The 12,322-nt window shown below is 40.3% G+C and overlaps 1 long non-coding RNA gene across 1 annotated transcript in view; it reads right to left on the reverse strand.

Moving 5' to 3' along the window:
* Positions 1-1,235: 1,235 nt before the first annotated feature.
* LOC140594578 (uncharacterized) overlaps positions 1,236-12,322 on the reverse strand; it is a 68,103-nt gene continuing 57,016 nt past the window's right edge. The window contains exon 5 of the long non-coding RNA XR_011995568.1: positions 1,236-1,341. This is a non-coding gene — a long non-coding RNA (uncharacterized lncRNA). The remainder of the gene's footprint in view (positions 1,342-12,322) is intronic.

Consider the following 12,322-nt stretch of genomic DNA (forward strand, 5'->3'; position numbering starts at 1 on the left):
TGGCTGCAGGCACTGTGAAATATTAACCCAGAAGAGAAAAGTGGAAAAGCTGGCCACGAGGTCTGGGGAATATCCTAGAGGAACTCACTCTCTGGGAATGGTGGTTTCAGAAAAAGAGGATCCCATGGGGTGGGGGACAGGGCTGAGTCTGGCATCTAGTGATATCTGCATGCACCAATACTCCACTGGACAGGGCTGCCAACTCTGGTTCTTCAGAGACCTGCAAGCTTAGGGACTGAAAACCCAACAGGCATAGGTGGGCTGTCAGTGTCCACACACACTCAAGGTGACAATGGGCATATCACAGCAAACACAAGAGGAAACATCTGTGTTCCAGTGGTCTCAGCACCTCCTGGCTGCCTGGTTCCAGACCCTCCACCAGCACTACATGCCAAGAAGGATGGTTACGGGCAGCCCAGGTGGCTCGCGGTTTAGCACCACCTTCAGCCCAGGGCCTGATCCTGGAGACCCGGGATCGAGTCCCACATTGGGCTCCCTGCATGGAGCCTGCTTCTCCCTCTGCCTGTCTCTCATGAATAAATAAATAAAATCTTAAAAAAAAAAAAAAAAAAAAAGAAGGATGGTTACTTGGGCTTGTATGGCTGGACCTTGGAGGGGAAAATAGCAGGAGAAAGGTGGCATAGTACTGAGGGTTCAACCTGAGAGAATTTTTTTCCACTAAGGTGGCAGCAGATTGCCCACATGTGGCCAGAAAGACCTGGATGCCAATGCTCCTAACTTTTTAGGGCCTCACGAGAACTGCTGGGTTTGAGGTACCTCACATGACCCTGCATCAACTGGGGAAAGTAACCATCATTAGGCTAGGTCCTATCAAGTCAACTTTGGCCAACTGATAGTCCGACTTAAGTTTTTTTTAATTTTTTAAAATATTTTTTTAATTTATTCATGAGACACACACAAGAGAGGCAGAGATATAGGTGGAGGGAGAAGCAGGCTCCTTGTGGGGCACTGGATACGGGACTTGATTCCAGGACCCTGGGATCACACCCGGAGCCAGACAGATGCTCAACCACTGGCCACCCAAGCGTCCTCTGACCTAAGTTATTCAGGCTTCCTCCATGCACCACCTGAACTAAAGCCACAGACACTGAAGCATCCAGCTTCCTTGTTGGACCAACCAGTCCTCTTATAGCGAGATGATACAAATTGGAAATGATGCCTACTCACCTGTGTGATTCCTCTAGGGTAGGAACCAGCTGGAGTCAACACACTTCCACTGAGTAAACATGTTTCCACAGGTTTTCTGGGACCTTCCAAAGCAGTGACATCAGAGGTTTGAGCTCTGACCCACCAACTGCAGGTATCACTAGCCTCAGAGTTCTGGAATGGAGAGATTGTGTCACATGGCAAGTCTCTGTCAGCCCTGGGGACTCTGCAGCATCTGGAAAGTAGTAAGGTCATAGGTGGGCTTATATATCCTCATTTGGACCACTTACAAGGGGGCAGGTCAGCAATGGCCATGTTTTAAGTTTAGGAGAGGCCAAATGCCCTCTCCTAAAGCACTTGTATGGAGGATGTTCTGTTAGGACAAGTGGAGCCTGAAAAATAGCCTACTAGAAAGGTGAGGTGGAAAAAGGCCCAGGGATTTCCACAAATGAATGAGTTCTAGAGTAGTTGCTGATGAAGGTCCTGATCCCGGAGACCCCGGATACTGAGAAAACTGTTAAATGCAGGTGCATTCTGGTTCCATTCACTGTATCCAAGTCAAGTGTTGTGGCCTTTGGTTTTGCACTTCAAATGCCAGCCCTGCAAGGTGTCAAATTCAGGACTTTTGTGCTGCCAGAGGCAGGTGGCACCACATCCCAGTGTTCAGCAAAAGTAAAATGAGGGCAGCTCCGGTGGCGCAGCGGTTTAGCGCCGCCTGCAGCCCAGGGCGTGATCCTGGAGACCCTGAATCGAGTCCCACGTCAGGCTCTGCATGGAGCCTGCTTCTCCCTCTGCCTGGGTCTCTGCCTCTCTCTCTCTCTCTCTCTCTGTGTCTCTGAATAGATAAATAAAATCTAAAAAAATAAAATAAAATAAAATGAATTTTCATAATTGCCTGACAATGTCTCAACTGCCAGTCCCTGTGGGACTTTCTTCTATGAAAAGTTCCCAACTATGAAAGATTAGCCCAATCTTAAAGTTAGTCAACAGAGGGGCAGCCTGGGTGGCTCAGCGGTTTAGCGCCTGCCTTCCGCCCTGGGCGTGACCCTGGAGTCCCGGGATCTAGTCCTGCGGCGGGCTTCCTGTGTGGAGCCTGCTTCTCCCTCCGCCTGTGTCTCTGCCTCTGTCTCTCTGTGTCTCTCATGAATAAATACATAAAATTAAAAAAAAAAAAAAAAGTTAGTCAACAGATCTGGGCAGAGTCTAATTACTACTTCCTATTTCAAGTTATACTTTGGTGAAAAGACTCCATTTCAATGCTACAAAACTCTCATTTCAGCTTTTTTGAAAACCTCTGTAGTCTCTACACCCATATGTTTCCTTAGTTTTGAAGGGCAGACTGAAGATAAAGGGAACATGATTTTCCTGGATAAAAGGCAAAAATAATGATTTACAAACTCACAAAACTGAATTTTTCCTACACTAGCACACAATGGGGAATATTTATCATAAGGTGTACAATATCAGGGTTCTTTCTTATTTTATTATTTTTTTAAAGAGTTAAGTTTTTATTTATTTATTCATGAGAGACAGAGATTGAGAGAGAGGCAGAGACACAGGCAGAGACAGAAGCAGGCTCCATGCAGGGAGCCCGACATGGGACTCGATCCCGGGTCTACAGGATCAGGCCCTGGGCTGAAGGCGGCGCTAAACCGCTGAGCCACCGGGGCTGCCCTCTTTCTTATTTTCTTAATTTTTTTTTCAATATCAGGGTTCTAACTCTACTTAGGAGACCGGATGACATGAGTGTAAGAACAGCAATGAGTAATAAATATAAAGTTACTTTCACATGTTTTGAAAAGTTATTTTTCTTCTAAAGTATTCAGAATTATCTTCCAAAATCAAAAGGCAAAATGTTATAATTAAAGAATGTAAAGATTTTAAGCCAAATTATTTAAAGCTGAACAATCTTTTTTTTTTTTTAATTTTTATTTATTTATGATAGTCACAGGGAGAAAGAGAAAGAGGCAGAGACACAGGCAGAGGGAGAAGCAGGCTCCATGCACCGGAGCCCGACGTGGGATTTGATCCTGGGTCTCCAGGATCCCGTCCTGGGCCAAAGGCAGGCACTAAACTGCTGCGCCACCCAGGGATCCCAAAGCTGAACAATCTTATTTTTGGTAAAATTAAATGATTAAATATTGTTATAAAAAATAAAATTAACAGGGTGCCTGGGTGATTCAGTCAGTTGAGCATCTTACTTTTGGTTTCAGCTCAGTTTAAGCTGCTCAGCATGGAGTCTGCTTCAGATTCTCTCTACATCCCCCTGCTTGCACGTACACTCTCTCTCTAACATAGATAGATAGATAGATGATAGATAAACAAATAAACTTAACATGATTTTAGCATTCAATGTTCCACCTAGTTGCCAATGTTTTTTTTTTTCATCCAGTTGACAATATTAACAGCATATTTCATGTATATTGGAATTTGGTATACATGTGTAGGACTTTATAGCTAATATGAATAAATGTTTTCACAGCTGTTGCAAATACTGTGCTAAACTAATTCATGTATAATTCTGGAACCACTTGGCGATGCCTGGGTGGCTCAGCAGTTGAGTGTCTGCCTTCGGTTCAGGGTGTGATCCCAGGATCCAGGATTAAGTCCTGCATGGGGCTTCCTGTGGGGAGCCTCCTTCTCCCTCTGCTTCTCTCTTGCTCTGTGTCTCTCATGAATAAATAAATAAAATCTTTTAAAAAAATTCTGGAACCACTTGTTGAAATATAAAGAGAAGCAAGAAGCTGATGCTCCATACTACTAGGAAACGATAAGTGTGATGTAAGAATGGTTTGCATTCATGCTATCTGAAAAGATTTGGCAAAAAAATGTAACTTGTTATGATATCCCACTTAAGTGCTTCTGCTACTCAAAAACTCTCTACTCCCTGCAGCGGTATCCATCTCTGATGTTGGCCATGTACAACTGGGGAGCCAGCAGAGCATCTGGATGTAGTCGTGTTTTCTTTCTTTTTTTCTCTTAGATTTATTTATTTATTTTAGAGTGAGAGAGTGAGCAAGCACACAAGCGAGCAGGGGCGGAGGGAAGGGGCAGAGGGAAAGAATCTCAAACAAACTCCCTATTGAGCACAGAGCCAGAGGCAGGGCTAGCTCTCATGACCCTGAGATTATGATCTGAGCCGAAATCAAGAGTTGGTTGTTTTTTTTGTTTTGTTTTGTTTTTAAATTTTTTTTTAATTTTTATTTATTTATGATAGTCACAGAGAGAGAGAGAGAGGCAGAGACACAGGCGGAGGGAGAAGCAGGCTCCATGCACCGGGAGCCCGATGTGGGATTCGATCCCGGGTCTCCAGGATCGCGCCCTGGGCCAAAGGCAGGCGCCAAACCGCTGCGCCACCCAGGGATCCCAAGAGTTGGTTGTTTAAGTGACCGAGTCACCCAGACACCCCTGGATGCAGTCACATTTTCTTTTGAGGACACAGAACAAGAGATGTCGTGAAGTGTTTATCTACCTGAGACCTGCAGGGTAGCAGAATATACCATCCCAAAATATACCATTTTGGCATCAGAATTATTTTGAGCTGAAGGCAACTGAATAGAAGTATAAAAAAAGCTTTCTTCCCTCCCCCTTTTTGCCTAAAAGCAGGAAATAAACTCATAAAGATGTTCCCCCTCTTCTATCCACCAGAAAGAAGTTAATTACCAGAGACAACTCTAGACCCTTACCAGCCCAGAGACTGCACCAAAGGAATCTCCATAGCAAATTTTACTAATTTTATATTCCATTAGTTCCCCCATTTATCTGCTTTCCCACAATTCCCTCCTAGAAACTCAAAGACCTTTCCTTTGTCTTATCACTTCTCTAAACATTTATTGTTCTTTTGTTAAGATGCTATAGAAGCCATGGGACGCCTGGCTGTTTCAGGCAGAAGAGCATGCAACTCCTCATCTCAGGGTCATGAGTTTGAGCCCCACATTGAATGTAGAGATTATTAAAAAATAAAATAAAATAAAAATTTAAAAAGATGCTATATAAGACCAAATTCTAAACATTCCTTTGAGTTGCTTACCTCTGAGTACTACCACATATATACGCAATTCTCATATTAATAAACTTGCTTTTGTCTTGTTAGTCTGTCTTTCATCAGTCTAATTCACACGGTTCCAGCCAGAGAACCTAAGATGGACAGAAAGAAAAGAACTCTTCCCCCCTCTCCTGTAGATCTTAGCAGTTTAGTGTTTGTGATATGTGGGGGACACTAAAGTGCAGGGCTCGCTGAGGTCTAAGAGTTAATACTGCCTTACTGGGTTCCTATGATAATCACCAAGTACAGGCCACATCCAATGGACCATGTAGTAAAAATGTAACCATGGTAAAAACATGGCTTTGGAAAAATGAATGCCCAAATAAACCTCAGCAACCTCTTATGCTGCTGTTAACTTAAAACTACCCTGTACTGATTCAAGCTTCCAGATTTCCTTCTGGGGATGCCAGGAACTATGTGGTGCAGGAATCTTCTACCAAATTGTCTCATGCAATATCACCAAAAGCCCATAGCCATTAGGAGGGCATACCACAGAAAGGATGCATTCAGAGTACCTGGCTACTCCCTAAAAAAAGATTTGTACTCCAATGGAAGCCATCATTCCATGTCAAGTGGACCTAAGACTGCTCCCCAGATGTGTTTTGATGAATTTAACACTTTACTGCCCCAAATCTAACTTTTCAGTAACTGGAAATATAAAACAATAAGGTAATTTCACACTATTCAAAGGAAGTGTAAATTAAAGGCCAAGGGATACAGAATTTGTTTGCATTTGAAATAGAGCCTTAGGGTAGCAGGAGCTATTAAGTAAATAGTACAATTTGAATATGTACTAATGAAAGCAACTCTGTTTTAACATGTAGTCTCTGTTTTGCAGATAAAATACTTTTCCTCTCTGAAGAGAGCTTATAAAAAATAAATTTGAAAAATTAAAAACCTGGGACACCTGAGTGGCTCAACTGTTGAGCGTCTGCCTTTGGCTCAGGGCGTGATCCCGGTTTCGTGATCAAGTCCCACATCGGGCTCCCTGCATGGAGCCTGCTTCTCCCTCTGCCTATGTCTCTGCCTCTCTGTCTCTCTCTCTGTCTCTCTCTCTGTGTCTCTCATGAATAAATAAATACAGTCTTTAAAAATAAATAAATAAAAATAAATAATTTTAAAAACAAGGAGCTTATAATGCGACAAATGTTATAGTTTCTTAAATTAAAAATAAATATGTGAGATGCCTGGATGACTCGGTTGGCTAAGTGTCTGCCTTTGGCTCAGATGATGATCCCAGGGACCTGGGATGGAGCCCTACATCAGGCTCCCTGCTCACTGGGGAACCTGTTTCTCCCTCTCCCTCTGCCGCTCCCCCTGCTTGTGCTCTCTCACTCTTGCATAAATAATAAAAATAATAAAATAAAAAAATAAAAATAAATGTGTGTATGCACTTATACTTAAGGTCTGAAAAACAACTACCAACTTGTCAATCAAGATACACATATACAGATATGTCTATATACATTTTAAATTTTCAAAAGTAACATCATGAAGCTTCAATTCATAAAAATGTATGAAACATAAAGAATTCATTTCTGAATATTTTGCCTGAATGTATTTATGGATTTATTTAGGCAAAAAGATAACTCACCAGTGTGAATGACTATGTCTGATACTTAATATCCTACGAATTAAATTATTTTAAAGATTTTATTTATCTATTCACTCATTTATTTGAGAGAGAGAATGCATGCACATGAACAGGGCAAGGGGCACAGGGAGAGGAAGAGGGAGAAAGAATCTGAAGCTGACTTAGCATGAGCACAGAGCCTGATGCAGGGCTCAATCCCACATCTGGGAGTCAAAACCAAGAGATGAACACTTAACAAACTGAGCCACCCAGGTGCCCCTGAATTAAATTATGTTCGAGTCAACTTTACAAAAACACATCTTAGGCTCAAGAAGAGAAATTTAAGTCTGAGTTGGTAAGAGCAAGCCACAGGCAAGGAATAGATAAAAAGCTTGGCTCTGATGCCAGACTCCTAAAGGGGAAAAACTGGGATTTAAAGAATTTTACCTGGGCGGCCCTGGTAGCTCAGTGGTTTAGTGCCGCCTTCAGCCCAGGGTGTGATCCTGGAGACCCGGGATCGAGTCCCATGTCCGGCTCCCTGCATGGAGCCTGCTTCTTCCTCTGCCTGTGTCTCTGCCTCTATCTCTCTCTGTGTCTCTCGTGAACAAATAAATAAAATCTTTAAAAAAAGAAAAAAGAGTTTTACCTTCCTTAGAGGTGGTGGAGTACCTGACAGAAGATCCTTATTCCTTAAATGAATGCATGGAGCATAGCCCCCACCAATCCATGTTAGGCTGTGACGTGAAGAATAAACAACAAAAATTTATTGTGCTGGGCACCCTAAAATTTGGGGTTATTTGCAATAGTAGTTTGCCTGAAATTCACACAATAATTGCAAACTTTGTAGAATTGTTTTAGGGATTCAAGAAAAATAATCTTTTTTTTTAATTTTAGTTATTTGACAGAGAGGGACCACAAAGAGGAGGAGCAGTAAAGGGAGAAGGAGAAGCAGGCTCCCCACGGAGCATGGAGCCCAACACAGGGCTGGATTCTAGGACCCTGGGATCATGACCTGAGCCAAAGGCAGACGCCCACCAACTGAGCCACTCAGGAGCCCCAAGAAAAATAATCTTGCCTAAAAAAAGCAGGTCAGGTTTTAGAAAGATAGATATCAAATCAACAAGTTACCTTTTCTTTGCTAAATGATTAATTGAGGAATCATACTGGTTCTCTAAAATATTTATTCCTGTCAAATTTCAAAAGCTGATTAAATGCGTTAGGTAATAGATCTAGGAAATTTAATATTTTGTTTTAATTTTTAAAAATTAACTTTTTGCTTTAAAATTTTTTAAATTTAAAAAAAAATAAATAAAATTTTTAAAATTTATTTAACAGAGAGAGAGAGAGAGAGAGAGAGAGAGAATGCACACAAGCAGGAGGGAATGGCAGAAGGAGAGGGAGAAACAGTCTCCACGTTGAGGGGAGATGGATCCCAGGACCCTGGAATCATGACAGTTAACTGACTGAGCCATCTAGGTGCCTGTTTTTGCTTTAATTAAAAAAAAAAAAAACTGTATGTTCTTGTGTTTTCTCTACTGTGATTAATCCAGTTTATACACAAGGCAAAATTGAGATCTGGAGACATAGTACATTTGGTTGATTCCATGCAAGAATTTGCATTCCTGAAGTAATATGGAACAGCTAAAGGCTTAAGTAAATGCAATGTAAAACATGGGGTTTTAGTTGAATGTATTACAATTAAAGTATAATTTTTAAAATTTCATATATTTTATGAATTTTGTAGATTTTGGTTCAGGTCTCAAAAGTACAATTGGTTTCAAGGGAATAATCCTGCAGACCAATGTGGGAGTTTAGAGGTTCCTTTTACTGTAGTGGTTTCTAGAGTTGCTTAGGCCTTTGGACAGTTTATGAAAGCAGTTAAAGGGGTTTGTAAGCCTTCTCCTGAATTTCAAAAGGTCTGCCAGGCATTTGTGGTATAAGCACTGACTGTATGATGGATAATGGTTCTTCAGTCAAGCTGTTCTTTGATAAAAGGCCAGTTACTTCACCTCAATTTCTCCCATGTAAAAATTGTGTTAGGACTATTGAACTCAAATTTGCTTTGTCAATTATACCTCAGTTAAGATGAGGGAAAAAAGAATACTTAACTCAAGGGATTGTTTTAAGACTTATTATGAGATAATGTTTGTAGAGTTTGACACCTGATAATATACAATAAATGGTTCTTCTCACCCTCTCTCCAATAAAAACTGTAGGTAACATTTACTAACAATAAGGATGGATAAGATAACCTGAGTTACCTTTTTTCAATTGCTATTACATCAGTTCAGTATTAAATCATTTCCTTCAGAAATATTATTCCACAGTTATTATTCCAAAGTCCTGTTTTGGCAGTACTATATGCATGTGATGAAAACAATTGAAAAACATATTTTTCTTTCTAAAACTGTGTTCCTTTTGGTAACCAAATTGTCTTAGAATTTGATGCATAACTATAAAACATCAATAAAAATCCTTGGTAACATGTGAAACTAATGATGTACTAATTGAATTTATTTAAATTGACTAATTGAATTTAAAAAAAGAAAGGTAAAAAAAAGGTCCTTGGGATAGAGAACCAGAGTAGTATGTCAGGACATATTCTCAGAAATGAACGCTAGATGGCAGCTTTTAGACAACATCTTTGGGTAAAATGACCCATTTTCTTTTCCCCCCTCCTTGACAAAATTTAAGCCAAGTCTTCCCTAAAATCCTTTCTTACTCAGAGGATCCTGCTTCCCCATGAGCCCTCCCACCTGCTTCCATCAAGAGAGCAGTTACTAACCTAAAAAATTAAGCATCTATAGAGACTTCTGAAGAGAAAATATTTTAATTAAAAAAAAAAAAAAAAAACAGAAATGGGACACCTGAATGGCTCAATTAGTTAAATGTCTGCCTTTAGCTCAGGTCATTATCCTAGGGTCCTGGGATGGAGCCCTCATTAGGCTCCCTGCTCAGCGGGGAGTCTGCTTGTCCTGTCCCTCTCTATCTGTCCTTCCCCTCTCCCTTGTGCTTTCTCTCTCTCAAATAAATAAAAATCTTAAAATAAATAAATAAATAAATAAATAAATAAATAAATATCTTAAAGAAAAAAAAAATTAAAAACCTAACCTGTAAGCCTGTCCCTCCATTATACTTTACTGTTTAAAGAATAAATACAAAGTGATTTCATCTTTGTGGTGATGGAGTAGAGCGGAGCAGGGGGAGAAAGGAATCGTTCTTAATCAATTCTAAAAACCTCAGTATATTGTTCATTACAACAGTAGGTTTTTTCAGCTTGTTCTTTTTCTTTAAAAAAATGTCTATTTTTTTCTTTCATTTATGCCTTCAACAAGTCAAGTGTTTACAGTGCCCAGTTTGGTCCATGTTTTGGTGTGTCATTAAGAGTGGGAAATTAGAAAATATATTTGGATAAGTTCACCCCTCTACCCTTCAGACTGCCACAGTCTCATGAGGGAAATAAGACAGGAACATAAATGTCGGAGTAAAATACACTTTCTGGCATGTACATTTTGGAAGCACAGCACCAGTGAAGTCTTATCAAGTAGCATTTTATCATCTTACATTGGGGTAAGGAAAAAGGAAGGGAGCTAATTTGAGTGCCTGCTGTATGATGGGTGCTTTACAAAGCCTGTACCACATTAGGTAATTAACACCTTTTACCATTTTTTTAGATAAGGAATATGTGTTTTACAAAGATTAACTAAAAGGTGCAACATGACACAGATGATGGCAGGATCATGAACTGAACTGTGTGTAACTGCCTCTTGAAGGCACGATGTGGGAGATGTCAATTCTGGTAACTTGATTACTTAGTAAGATGTTTTTCTTCTCTTCAGCAACAGTTCTTTGAATGTAATAGACAAGGATTGAATTATAGTGCACTTTGTGTTACAGAATGGCAATATTCTCTTTCTATAGCTTCTTCTTGCTTTGTATCTGTATTCCAGATGTTGAATTTTCTACTTTCACTGTTTTACATCTTCTTCAACTAACTGTTCCTGGCCTTTCTCATTCTGTTCAAAATCTGCTATCTGATTCTAGGGTGCATTAGTTTCCTGGGGCTTTGTAGTTAATTACTACAAGCTGGCTGGCTTAAAACAACAGAAATTTATTTTCACAGGTCTGGAGGCTAGAAGTCCAAAATCGAGGGATTGGTAAAGCCACACCACCTCTGGAGGCTCTAGGGAAGAATCCTTCCTTGCCTCTTCTAGCTTCTGGTGGTTGCTGGCAAATTTTGGCATTCTTGGCATATAACAGCATCACTCCAAACTCTACCTGTCTTCACATGACCACATATTCTCTCTGTGTATGTCTCTGTACAAATTTCCCTCTTGTAAGAGGGACACCAGTTGTCCTAATCCACCGTAACCTCATTTTAACTTGACTGCATCTGCAAAGACCCTATTTCCAAATAATGGAAATGTATTTGGGAGATATGCTACTCAGCCTAGCACATAAAATTTGTTTTTGTTTCTTGATTCTCTGCATTAGAGTTTGTTTCTAGGTAAGCTTCAAATAATTGCAATGAACAGGATTACTCTTCCAACTTCCTTCTGTGGTCTTCCAACTTATATCTACCATCTATGATTTGTGAGTGGCTGATATCACTTTACTTATCTTGCCTAGTGAAGCATTTCTGTCCTCCTGTTTTCCAGAGCTTGGGTCCTGATTCTCTACTGCCTATTTCAGTGTATGCATTAAGTTTTTCCATTACTTTTGTCCTCAGCTTTCAGAATTCACTTCCTCAAGATAACTGTTCCAATTCTCTTTGCCATTCTCTTTGTAATCAACAGATTTGTTCTTTGCTTTTGGAGACCTCCTCCATACATTTAAGGTTTTACTCAGCCTAATGTGACTGGCTCATCCCAATTCTCTACTCTCTGTAGAAACTGCTCTATTTTCCAAAGCCTCAATCTCCCCCACACCCCGCCCAACTCCCTGCATTTGAAGAGCTCACATTTGATGGTCTCTTTAATAACTTTTGTTTCACTGATGCTGTGGTCTGAATGTTTGCGTTTCCCCTAAAAGTTCCTATGTTGAAATCCTAATGCCTGATGTGATGGTATTAGGAGGCAGAGCAGCACTTTGGGAAGTGCTTAGGTCATGAGGGTGCATTTTAGCACTTGACCTTGGATTTCCCAATCTCTAGAACTGTGAGAAATAAATTTCTGTTGTTTTTTAAATTAGCTAGTCAGTGGTATTTTGTTACGGCAGCTGGAATGGTTCTATAAATTGTAGTGATTTCTTATGTTTTATCTTCCCAGAAATTTGTAACATTTTCCAGATTTCTTCATCACTTCTTTCTCAAAGTCCATCTTAAATTTATTGTCCTCTGCTCTTGCCTACTTTCTTAAAGTCCTGGTTATAATTTTAAGCCCAGCCTTCTTTTTTTTTTTTTTTAAGATTTTGTTTATTAATTCATGAGAGACAGAGAGAGGCAGAGAGAGAGAGAAGCAGGATCCATGCAGGGAGCCTGACGTGGGACTCAATTCTGGGTCTCCAGGATCACACTCTGGACTGAAGGCGGCGCTAGA

The sequence above is a fragment of the Vulpes vulpes genome, chromosome 12, assembly GCF_048418805.1.
Source record: "Vulpes vulpes isolate BD-2025 chromosome 12, VulVul3, whole genome shotgun sequence".
Classification (NCBI taxonomy): Eukaryota; Metazoa; Chordata; class Mammalia; order Carnivora; family Canidae; genus Vulpes; species Vulpes vulpes.